Below are 10111 nucleotides of genomic sequence, written 5' to 3' on the forward strand. Positions count from 1 at the left end.
ACACAATGATGCGGGGCTGAAGTCTGTGTTGAAGAAGCTGTATGATGCTGGTCTCGCTCTTAGAGCGGACAAATGCAAGTTTAATGTCAAGGAAAAAGAGTACCTTGGTCATTCTTTGTCTGCTGCAGGCATCAAGCCCAAGGCATCTTTGGTAAGCTCCATCGACAATTACAGTCAATTCCTGGGCATGGCCGAGTTCTATCACAAATTTGTCCCAAACTTTTCAGGGAAGACTGTGTGTTTAAGGTCTCTACTAAAAAAGGGTTGTGAGTTTGTTTGGTCCAAGGGCTGTGAGGAGGAGTTTGTTTGCATCAAGAAGCACCTTAATGATGCGCCTTGCCTGGGTAGCTTTGATCCCACAAAAATGTCTTACCTTATGACAGATGCTAGCTCAAGTGGTTTGGGAGCAGTTCTGTTGCAGAAGGTTGATGGAGAGGAGAAAACCATTTTGTTTATTTCCAGACCTTTGAGGGGTGCAGAATGTAACTATTCAGTGGTAGAGAAAGAGGGTCTGGGGTTGTTCTGGGCAGTACGCAAGCTGAGGAAGTTCTTGGGGGGGAAGAGGTTCAAGACATTTACCAAACACAAACCTCGTAAGTATGTATTCTCAAAGAAGGGTATAGATTTTGTCTCCCACCGCCAAGGGCGGGCCAGTCTGCGCCCGGCCGCGACTGGACAAGGCTTGGCTGGGCCAGGTCTCTTGGTTCCACGCCAGAAGGTCAGGGACATCATATTGGCAAAGCTAGTCCACCTAAAGGTAAGGAGATGGGAAAGCGTAAAACCGTTATGCCCTCTGCGAAGGACCTCCCTCCAACAACACCAATCACTGGTTTTCTGACAACAGCAATGGGTGCGATAACAAGCAAAATAGAGTCTGTGGAGGAGAGATTGGGGGCCACACAAAGTGCACTACAAAGTGGCACACTGTCTGAGTTACACCCTGAGCAGGAGCGCGTGCTGGAGTGCAATGCTGAAGCTGACGGTCCAGGGAGTATTAATCAAGTCATAGGGGCCCTAGTACCTAATGACCCTGACACAGGCAGGACTGTAGCCAATACTAGCACCATACAACAGGGTTTTTTTAAGACACTTTATGCTTCCCTCCATCAAAAAAACCCAAGGCATGTGGTAAGGCTAAGAAAGACGCACTGCCCCCCCGCAGCACGAAAGAAACCCCTGGTACCCCTCACAAGGAGAGCAGCCAGGGCCTCAGTCTTAGATACTGTTCTGGGCTCTAAAAACATCGAGCCTATAGGGGATTCTGTGCCACGTACACAGCTTACCAGCACACTGGAGGTCATCATCAAGTCACTCCTTGAACCACTTCTGCTGAACAGCATTGATACGTCTTTAAAAATATTAATCGGATCCAGCGTTTCCAAGCTAACTTCCGGCCCAGGTACTGCTTCCAATCCTAATACTAACCTAAATCAGGATATACCCAAAGTAATGTCTTCCCATTTGGTATGCCCAGCTAAAGACTGTTCCATCAATACCCCTCAGATTGCATTGCAACTAGCGACACTGCAAACAGATGAAGTTCAAATATTGAGTGATGGTCGGACAGGTATAACATCCAGGCATAGGGAGACTAGAGGGTTCAACCCTGCAGATAGACATTATAATACAAGCTTAGGTGGTAATCAAAAGGATTTTACAAGAACACTTCATCTCCCGCCTGATGCTACCCCAAATGTCATTGTTCTCAAAAATGTTCCATCCTTGCTAACTATTAAAAAGAAAGAGTACTGGAAGTAGCTCAAGAACAAAACTGTTCACTGGTTGGCAAAAGCTGCACATTGGTCACGTAGCGATGACTTGTATTACAATATAAACAATGTCGAACGGGTCTCATGGGTGGGCTCACAGCTAAAAACAGGAACAGGCGATTGTATTGTTGTAAATTTTAGGGACAGGTCCCAAGTGTACTGACTCATGGAAACGCTCCTCTGGAGTAACAACGCGAGGGGCCCCATTGAGGCAGTACCACTGGGGTACTTTTATAAGCCGTTAACAAATAGAGGTCCTGGGTTTGAATCTACAGCTGCCAACATGTCATTTGCTTTTGTTTTTCCAACTTATAATCGTTTCTCGCCGTTAGATCATGTGGATTGACTACATTCTTCGGTCTTGAGTTTGCCTGGAGCTAAATGCGGCTCATCCCATATACTGCCTAATACACAGGTGTCCGGGATGGTTAACTCACCATCCCACTTCACGACCGTGATAGACAGTGTTAATTTCCCAGATTTTGTAGGGAATTTCTCAACACTTTCCAATGAAAAGTTTCAAGGAGAGTTGCCTCATGTTCATGCATGCGGTTTGGACAACTTTATTTCTCCCACTAAGTCAAAAGTGTAATCACACTTACAATGCATCTATTTATTTCAGACAAAGAAGAAAAGCCACCATTACCCTAAATAGAGCGTAAGTTATCACAAGACTCTTGTTTCCACAACACCTTTATTTAGTATAAAAACTAAAACAGACATATTTTTGTCCTTACAGGAATAGACGTCCGATTTCAACTATACATCAGCCCTGAAGACGACCTTTTAAATATAAAACAGGTCCCCAAAGTTAAAGGTCGAAACGCGTCGGCTAACAAGCAGAGATCGAGAACATTTTGGGAGAGACTAACCTAGACATCAGAACTCCCCCATGAGCATATACAAAAACAAAAACTTGTGTGCTCGCTTAAACCCACCTAGCTATAACTATCCGACTCTGTCTAGGACCGCAATAATAGTTGGAACCATAAGAGCTAACTAGCTCAAGTTCCTAAAGACACACCACATCGGACAAACGATTATTGTCACGCTAAAATTGGATTCGTGTTTGTTTTCAAACTTATTGCAGTGTTGTTTGATATGTCATGAAGTCACTGTATAAATGTAAATATTTGTCACTGTTTTATGTATATAATATGTGTTTTGCAAAATGAAGCAGTGTTCGTTTAGTTCTAAATCGATAAGAAAGTGAAAAAATTGTTTCCAAATCGCAGTCATTAAAAAGGCTAGCAGATCAAACAATTCGTGATCAATGGTGTCAGAGGTAAAATGCATGTTGTAAAAAGTTAGTCCAGATTCCAGCCTCTGTCTACCGTATTGAATCTTCCCCTATTTTTCATATCTCTCTCAAATAACGGAGGGGCCCATTTGTCACAATAGTATGACTGCTTATGGAAGTCTGTTTTTGGAACATCGCAGGCTTGTTGCACAAATTAGAAATTAAAGAATGGGTTGCCTTTATTAAAAATTATAGCATAGTATGCCTCCAGGAAACATGGATGTGAGATATTGCACATATAAATGTTTTTTTTTCCATTCACACTCCAGCTAATGTCTCCCTAGGCGGTCACGCAAAGGGAGGATTATTGACACTGGTTTCAACTACTCTGAATGGCAGATTAGGAAAGATTAAGTCTGATTCATCGCATTTTCAGATCATTGTTATCTTCCTTAGGAAAAATCTGACACTGGTTCTTGTAAACTTTTATCACAATAATTTTAATGCCACAAACACAAGTATTGCCCAAGAGCTAAAAAATGCATTGTCAAACCACATAGAAGAGATAAATACGGATTTTGTAGTGCTTTGGGGATGCGATATTTACAGCAAACTATGTCCCCTTTCTAAACTGGCCGCATGCCATTTTGTAGCTGGGGTCACAGACAGTAGCTGTCATTTTAATCACAATCTCTTTATAACTCATTATGGTCAAAATATTCTCTCTTCCTTACTGTGGATCTTTTAAATTCAGCCGGTATTGATTTAGTTACATATACTAGGAGAGGCCAAGGCACTTTAATTGATTTTATTGCCTTTTCTGAGTATTTTAAACCTCACTCCTTGATTTTTACCAATCATATAATTTGTCACACTGATCACTACCCTTTATCTTTGGAGCTGATGACCCAATCTGACGATCAAATTCCATCTGCTAGATCAGGTCCGTTAATTTATGCCAAGAATAAGGGGTTCCTACGGAAGTTGTCTACTATAAACCCTGACCTGGTTTTACGTCAAATCTTAACAACTAATTTGACTCAAGTCCTAGACTGCCTGGAAGATAACATAAACCCTTCAGTTATGGTAACATCTTTCGAGGCAATAACAGAGACCATACATTTTGCATTAGCTAAGAAAACTAAGTCTAGGCCACAGAGCGACAAAAGGTGGTTTAATAGTGACTGCACATTAATTATTAAGGTCTATAACCTCTCTTAATTCTGCTTGTTCTGTAGCTTCCTGTAGACTTGAGTTCGGTCTTCGTAGCAGTTGGGTGCAGGGCCTATCTGCCTTAATACGATGGGTCGCCAGCCTCGCTAGAGGTGAAATGGGGACTCTGAGAGCCCTTCTCAAGGGGGAATTGTTGGGAAGTTTTAAAGAGTTCTCCCAAATTGTTAAAAACTTCAGAAAGGCTGTGGCTCTTCTGGAATTAGATGAGAGCACTATTTTTATTATTTCTCCCTCCCAGCTAAAATCTCTTCTGAAACAGGCTTCCTGGACTCTTTGTTTTATGTTGGACAAGAAGTCCATGGTAGCTAAGAAGGGAGGTGTTCTTCTGACTAATACATATCTAAGGAAGTTTGTCCAACCTTATGTCATCTGGAATTTACCTCATGGTATTCGGAGGTTTTGGTTCCTCTTGAGGCAAGACCTATTGCCACTTAATACTCTTTTGGCAAAATGGTATGGGTCCTCTCCTTTATGTAACTTATGTAATATGTCTGTACAGGATCGTAATCATGTATTGTTTATATGCCCAGTATTGCGTCTACTTCGCTTAAAGTGGTTAAGATCAATATGTTTGCAATTGGGTATTTTGGATATGAACTCATTTCTGCAGGCTTTATATACTCCTCCAAATGAAATGTTTTGCTTCAATATTTTTAACTTTTTTAAAGGTTTTTTAGCTATTTATTGATGAAATATGGAGGTTTGTGTCGTAATCTGTCTTTTTCAGCGGAGAGCATCGTAATTGTTATTTTTCTTTGGGAATATGTATCTATATTTGTGTACTTTGTATTTTGTTTATGTGGCCCTCTTCGGAGTGCCAAAACATAATAAAAAAAAATAGAAAATTGAAAAATTGACTGCACATTTTTCCATAACAAATGAATTAAGATATTGAAAACAAAACCCCAAAATATATCCGAGGTAAAGCAGTCACGCCTTGAATATAAGCAGGTGCTAGAGAAACGCAAGCTAGAAATTAGACATGAAGCTTGGGAACAACTTTACGTAACCTGCCAGAGCAGAGACTCTAAACTTTTTTGGCAAACTGTAAACTAGGATTATTTTAATGGTACCAACAGTGGTAAAATTGATGTGGCAATTATGCCTGAGACTTGGGTTGAACATTTTATAGGCCTTTATAAAATCAGTAGTGAAACTGATTTTAGTATTAGTATTAAATATGGAGCATCAATCCTGGCACCCCCAACACTAGATGAGGTGGACAGGGCCCTAACCCAGACTGTGAGGAATAAGGCCTCTAGCCCTGACGGTATCCCAGCGGATCTGTGTTTAACTAATACTCCCCTGTGGCTCCCGCTGCTAAAAAACATCTTAAGTTGCTATGTGGCTCAGGGACCCCCTGACTCTTGGAGATCCGTGATAATAGTTCCTATTTTCAAAAAAGGTGATAGGGCGGATCCCAAATGTTATCGGCCAATATCTTTAATTAATTGCACTTGCAAGATTATGGGCAGAGTAATTTTAGAAAGGCTGGAGGCTTGGGTAACAGAAAACAGAAAGTTTCCGGATATCCAATATGGTTTCAGGAGAGGCCTGGGCACTGTAGAACAGTGCCTCAACTTGCACCTGGTCATTGGCAAATACACCTTAGCCACGCCTGGATCCCTTTATTTAGGGTTCATGGACTTGACGTCTGCTTTTGACTAGGTGCAGAGAGAGAGGCTCTGGGAGAAGATGTTGATAATGGGCATTGAACCGGCTATTGTGCATTTTTTAGCAGCTATGCATCGGGGTGTCACGGAGAGAGTTCACTATGGAACAGGCGCGGAACTCACTGCCCCAATTGAAATGAACCGTGGGGTACGCCAGGGCTGTGTACTTGCCCCATTATTATTCTGTCTGTATATAAATGATTTAGAAATCCATGTTAAAAATGGGACTGTGGATGCTCCCCAGATAGGCCGTAGGTTGTTACCGGTATTATTATATGCAGATGATTGTGTTTTAATGTGTAGAACTGGGGACTTTAGTAGATAGTGAGGTAGGCAGCATGGAGGGCTGGAGAGAAAAAGAGAGAGAGATGATGAATAAAAGGAAGGCCTGGTATGATGAAAGAAAGGCTGTGAAGAATACGGTGGTCAATGTTGGTGACTGGGTTAAAATTAGATCTCCCAGGAAAGGTGGGGTGGTTCCAAATTCTGTGAGCCCTTTGAGGTGATTAAGGTCCTTAAGAATGCAATAAAGACCAGTGACCATAGAATCTGGAATTTGGGTAGAGTGGTGAAGTGTTGAGCTAGGTCTGCTTGTGATTCTGCCTCTCCAACTCGTACGACTGCCCCGAGATCAGATTCATCGGAGCCCATTGTAAGGGAAGGGGGGACTTTAAAGACGCATTCCCTGCCACTTGCAAGATTACGTTTCTTAAAATGCTTTCACGCTGCACTGTTTCATTTTTCTTTGTGCACTGATTTTTTATTTTCTTCTCTTGCAGATGTTGTTGCTGATGTGTAAAGTTTGTAACTGTTGTTCGGTTTGTAAGGGGGGAGAAGGTGTAATGTCCTGTGCCTTCTTGTTATCCACATTCTCTATGTTCTGGAATGTGGGGACGGTTGCAAGGGAGTAGGATTGGAACTGCTAGTGCCGACAGTGGGCCTGAGCCTGTCACTGGATGGGGTCTCTGCATCTTTGTGTCTCATTAAAGCATCTTTACCTCTGAACTGTGACTCCTGCAGTGCTTGATGAGGGGGATTCACCTTTACAGGAACCTTTTTGCCTGCAACAGCACAGGAGTTATTACTTAGAGGCAAGTTCATGAGCATGTGGTTCCTGAGGCCCCTCTCATGCAAGGGTTCAAGTCCCACCATTGTTAGCAATTCCTTGAAGTGGGTTTTCCTTTATCAGATATTCAAGAACGCCAGCTAGGACGGCGTACAGATTACAGAGATAATTAATGAGCTGAGAGGTTTATTGATAGATCTTCTGAGAGAGAGTAGGCGCCCAGGTTCGCGTCTAGATAATGGATCAGACAAATTAAATGGGAAGCGAGGGGGGAAAGATATTTTATGTGCTACAAAGAATCTCGGGCTCAGACAGCAGGGCTAGGACTCATTAAAAGAAATGGTTTCCTCGTGCTTTCTAATTAGTTGTTAACCTTTAAAATCCTGTGTAAGGCAGGTGAGCTAATGCATTCCAAGTTTCATGGGCGTTGTTCGATTGTTGTGTGTTGAGTTCCTGTGCTGGACGACTCCCAAGGAGGATGTTTGCAGATCCGAATATGCTAATTCGCTGTAGAGAAACGCTTCCCATCTACGCTATTTCCTGTTCTAATTTCCTGTAATTACTAGCAAGATAAAAGGGTGTGCTGGCTAAAAACGACTTTCTGCAGATCTCTGCAGTATGAAAGGAGGTGCAGGCTGCGCAGCTCTCAGGTGCCGAGAGTTGGAATTGATTCCTTGAAACGTCATTAAGTATTGGGAGAGTCAAGTGTCGGAACCTTGTGTGAACCTAAATGCAGGTCGTTTTAAAGGGGCAGGATCAAGCACTTTCATTGGTCAGCAAAAAAAAAATCCCACTACTACCTGTTATTAAGGCGCTTGTGTGGGTGTGTGCTCCTACGTGCTGGCTCGCAGACGCATACACGTTTTCAAGGGCATCTAGGTAGGCTTTGTAGAAAGATGGAGGTGTGCCGACACACGCCAATGGGGACATCTGCATGGTTAGGCAAGAGCCTGAGTGAGGAGGTGTAACGTGGGTTCTAGAGGGTGCCAATCTGGGCATGTGTACACACCTGCGTGGATATGCGAGACGTGTTCCAGCACCGTGTACCTGTGTGCGATCATGCAACTCGGTGGAGGTTCTGAGCGGGTGCAGGGCTAAGTTCTGGTAGGCCTCCCTGGTTGGAAGCTGTAATGGCGCCGATGTAACAGTGCACAATGACCGAACACATCAGGCACTAGGACCGGCCTGAGTGGGGACTAGGGCGGGCGGAAAGGGAGGAGCGGAGGGCTAGGGACGGCAGTTAGCCGTTAGCCCTGTAAGAGGATAGACGTAATAAAGGAGCTGACCAGCAAGAACCCTGTGTCCGTGTCTCTTCTGTCCACGGGGATACTACGTCTGGCGACGAAGGTTTCGAGCTTTCCACGTGTGCGTGAAGCTATCTACGAGACACGTCAGCTCGCCCTGCGTGTGGGGCTGGAGCGCGATAACTGAAGAGCCTACCGGGAGCCGACCCCGGCGGCAGTGGTGAAAAGTGCCCAAGAAAGAAGAAAATAACCTCACCTGGCGTGGTAGCAGTGCCCAAAAGCGGAGCCCTGGTGAGTGAAATCAAGCGCTGATGAGCGCGGTGTCTCCGGTGATTCAAAAGGCAACATCTCGCTGCACACGAGATTCTTGTGGCGGCCATTTTGAGGTCAGGCGCGAGATTTGCCCGATCCCCCTGTCAGGGACCATCGGTGGCCATTTTTAAGTCAGGCAGCTGAGCCAAACAGCAAACAAACATTGATAAATGACACGGAAGTAACAAACAAGCATTGGTAAATGCAATAGCAGCAACAAACAAGCATTGGCAAATGCAACAGAAGTAACAAATAAGCATTGGCAAAAGAAACAGAAGTAGCAAACAAACATTGGTAAATGCAACAGAAGCAATAAACAAGCATTGGCAAATGCAATAGAAGTAGCAAACAAGCATTGGCGAATGCAACAGAAGTAACAAACAAGCACTAGCGAGTGCAACAAAACTAACAACAAACACTGGAGAGTGTAACGGAGAGCAAACAAAGTTTGTAAAAGCAATCAGCAATAACAGTCGAACAATGCCCAACCCAGCTCCCACAAGCATGTTTGGAGCCTCATTCCTGCGCCGCTAAACGACACACCAAGCCCAGACGACGTGGGCGATGTATGATCGTTCCTAGGCATGGCCAGCTACTGTTCCAGATATATACCTGACTACGCCACGTTAAGTTACCCTCTGAGGATGCTCACCAAGCAAGGACAACCTTTTCAATGGTCCACCCAATGTGAAGGGGCGTTCAGAGAGATCAAAAGAACTGTAAAATTTGGCTTACTTCAATCCGAAAAAGAAAACAGAGATAACAGTGGACGCCAGTCCCGTAGGACTAGGAGCCATCCTAGCACAATATGAGAGAGAAGAAGATCAGCGACACATAGTAGCGTACGCCAGCAGAAGTCTAACAGACATGGAGAGAGCGTATTCACAGCCAGAGAAAGAAAGCCTGGCCGTTGTCTGGGTGTGTGAACACTTTCACATCTTCATCTTTGGGACACACTTTACACTAGTGACTGACCATCAAGCCTTGACCACAATTTTTGGAAAGCCGCAAGCAAAAATGCCACCGAGAATAGAGCGATGGGGCCTCCGACTCCAGGAATACACCTACACCATCATTCACAAGCCAGGAAAAGCTGCAAACCCCGCAGACTACATGTCCCGGCACCCCATCAGATCCAGCAAATCAGAACAATCAATCGCGGACGAATACATTCACTTCGTAGTAGACCAAGCGAGACCTCCGGCTGTTCCACTGGGAGCCATTTGTGAAGCGACGCAGACAGATGCCACCCTGCAAGAGGTGAAACGTCGGATTCAAACCAACAGCTGGAGACACACACAAAGCAGTGAACAAAACGACCAAGAAATGGCGGCATTCAAACATGTCCACGACGAACTGTCAATAGCAACAAATGGTCTCGTTTTACGAGACACCAGAATAGTGATCCCACGACAACTCAGACAAGGGGTCATTAATTTAGCGCATGAAGGGCACAGGGGCATAGTAGCCACAAAAAGAGCACTCCGTGAAAGAGTCTGGTTTCCAACACTAGACCTGATGGTAGAGACAACCCTGAAAGATTGCCCGCAATGTCAACTGGTGAGCCGTCCGGA

At 44.2% G+C, this 10111-nt stretch overlaps 1 long non-coding RNA gene across 1 annotated transcript in view; it reads left to right on the top strand.

The window, feature by feature from the left end:
* The window catches only part of LOC146798167 (uncharacterized), a 96612-nt gene extending 89770 nt beyond the window's left edge, over positions 1 to 6842 (top strand). The window contains exon 3 of the long non-coding RNA XR_014968628.1: positions 6695 to 6842. This is a non-coding gene — a long non-coding RNA (uncharacterized LOC146798167). The remainder of the gene's footprint in view (positions 1 to 6694) is intronic.
* The last annotated feature ends 3269 nt before the right edge of the window (positions 6843 to 10111 follow it).

The sequence above is a fragment of the Triturus cristatus genome, chromosome 9, assembly GCF_964204655.1.
Source record: "Triturus cristatus chromosome 9, aTriCri1.1, whole genome shotgun sequence".
NCBI classification, from domain to species: domain Eukaryota; kingdom Metazoa; phylum Chordata; class Amphibia; order Caudata; family Salamandridae; genus Triturus; species Triturus cristatus.